Source organism: Teleopsis dalmanni, chromosome 1 (assembly GCF_002237135.1).
Source record: "Teleopsis dalmanni isolate 2A chromosome 1, ASM223713v2, whole genome shotgun sequence".
In the NCBI taxonomy this organism is placed as follows: Eukaryota; Metazoa; Arthropoda; class Insecta; order Diptera; family Diopsidae; genus Teleopsis; species Teleopsis dalmanni.
The window spans coordinates 175,667,416-175,670,138 of NC_051846.1; positions in this window are offsets into that span (position 1 = coordinate 175,667,416).

The following is a 2,723-nucleotide window of genomic DNA, read 5'->3' on the forward strand; positions in this document are numbered from 1 at the left end:
ATCTTATTGATTAAAATCCTTTTTAAGTTCGGGATACTCAAGTGTTCCCGCTGTTCCTGTTTGTTACTTTATGCCTGACGAGCGAGTATGGTCGTGCATTCAGCATACATATACACGAGGGTTAACGAGTTTGCGAGTACGGGTGGGAGGGTGGTAGGATGGCAATGGCAGTGCGATGTATTGGTGGTGTAGTGTGCAGTGTTGAGGTCGTCGATACAAAAAAGTAAAAGAAGCAGTGTACAATAGAAATTAAAATTTTCTATAGCAGACAGGGAGTGACTTCAAATTTTAATTTTAAATTATTCAATGCACACAAATTGCACAACTTCTAATTTTTTTTTATTTTATTTTTTATTTTTTGCAATTTTTTATATATTTTATATATTTCACATTTGTAAAACAAATTATTCTTTCCTTATTTTAGTTTTTGATGTATTAAAAATTAACATTGCATTTTTGCTATATATTAATTTTTTTTACATTTCGAAATTGCATTATCGTTAAAAAAAAATATTCTATAATTTTATATATATTAACAAAACATATTTCACTATTTCATTTATTTCTTATTATTTTAATTAATTGCAAAAAAAATCGTAGTAAAATTTTTACTATAGGTACATATTTTTCTCACTAAAAATCAAACACTATCATTACTTTTATTTATTCACTTATTTATATTCATTAGATTTCATTTTTATTTATTTAATCGAACTTTACTGCAACGGGATTTTATTTTATTTTCCGCATTTTCAAAAATACACAATATTTGTTTATAATTTAATAAAATTTATTTAATTTCCGCACAATAACTGCGCTTAAAAGGACTTCACATTCTGAGCATCGAACAAACTATGAAAATTTTTGCATTTAACCCGGTCACACCCTCTATACACAGGACACGATTATGCGTACCATACAAAATAAAGAGAAGTCCTGCAGTCCATTGCTGTTGTAGCAATGCTTTTGTTGTAGCAGTTCTTCTTCTTGTAAGCGCGTAACGTACTCATCATTTTGTTTATTATTTGTGTAAAATTTTTACTCATCAGTTCGGCGAGGGTTCATTTTATATTACGCTCACTCCGTTTAACGCGCCCTTATGGTATGCATTTAAGTCAAACCTTTATTTAAAAAAAAAAAAGAAGCAAAAATAAATTGATAATATGCTATTTGAAGTTAACAACTATTTACTTATAATTACAAATAAATAGTAAAATTCGAATGATTCCAATTGATTGATTTTAAATTGATGATGGTACATTTTCTAGTAAAATAGTATTGGAAACATAATAAAACATACAAGCTTTAACATTTAATAAGTTGTTGTTAGTTTGCAACAGAAAATTTAAATAAATAATTGTAATGTAATAAGAAAAAGAATTTTTAATATCATATATATATTTTTTTTAATATCAAAATTTATTTTTATAAATGAAAATATTATAAAAATAAAATTTATTTTTTATTTATTAATTAAAATCAATTTGTAAAATGTTTAGAAAATTTTGTTAATAATGTTTCAGATTCGTCAGCAGTGGTAAATAATTTAACCTATTTATGCCCTTAAATCTGTAGTTAATTTTTTAATATAGTTTTACAGTTTTGATACTTTGATTTGATATATTATAAATACTTAAAAAAACTCTTAAATATTTTTTAAACTGGTTAAATTTAAATAGTGTTTAATAGTTTATACAACATACAACAAATTTTAGAAACATTTTGCGCTAAATAAAAGACGTAACTAACCAATTTTAATTCTTTTAATAATTATATTTGAATTTTTTGTCTTTATAATTCTTAATGGTTACGTTTCTATTGAAAACAATAATTGTTAAACCCTTCATAATAAATTTTGTAAAAAGTAAAAAATGTAGGAAATTTTATAAATAAATTTTGGCTTATATATACTACAAATCAATTTTGCCTTAAGAATTATTTAATTAATTCACATTTTAACTTTTAAATCTAACGAACAATAAAACAAAAAAACCAAAAGCAAATAGAAAACAAGACAAAAGTGACGTGTTTATTTTGTTCACTATTGTATGTTTTTGTGTGGATTTTGTATGGCAAATGTGACTTAATCCTACACGCTTATAGCGTTTAACCCATAAATGTTTTAAATATGATAGCGTAAACTGCTATGATATTTTTAACCAACGTAACAAGTCTTTAGTTTTATGTATTGATAATTTTAGTTTACATATAACAATAGAAATTATATTTGAAAATCATTAAATACAATGTCAGTTTAGCTTTTAATCCTGTTCTAAACTCATATACGCTTTGATACGTTCTTTAATCATAAAACCTTATTAATTTATTTTTTTTATAAACCAATATATTTTATAATATGAGAAGTAACGTTAAATTATAATTTAATATACAACAAAAAATATTTTGTATGTGTAACGCAAATAACTTACTTCTAACAAAATTATTTGTTTGGGGGGTATTAAAGATTCGGATAATCGAAATAGAAATTCTTCTATTTAGATTTATTATACGTTTGCATAAATTTTATTTCATAACATCTTTTAAACGGATAAGTACATATTTAGAGCCGTTACCAATCAAACACGCGTAACGCACGCGTGTGTAAACCTTTTGTAAAAGTCTGTCAACTTTGAATATATAAAAAATAACAACAATTGGCAACGCTGTAAATAAAAATGACTTGAATATTTTTGACGTTTATTCCACAAAAAAAGCCCTGCTTT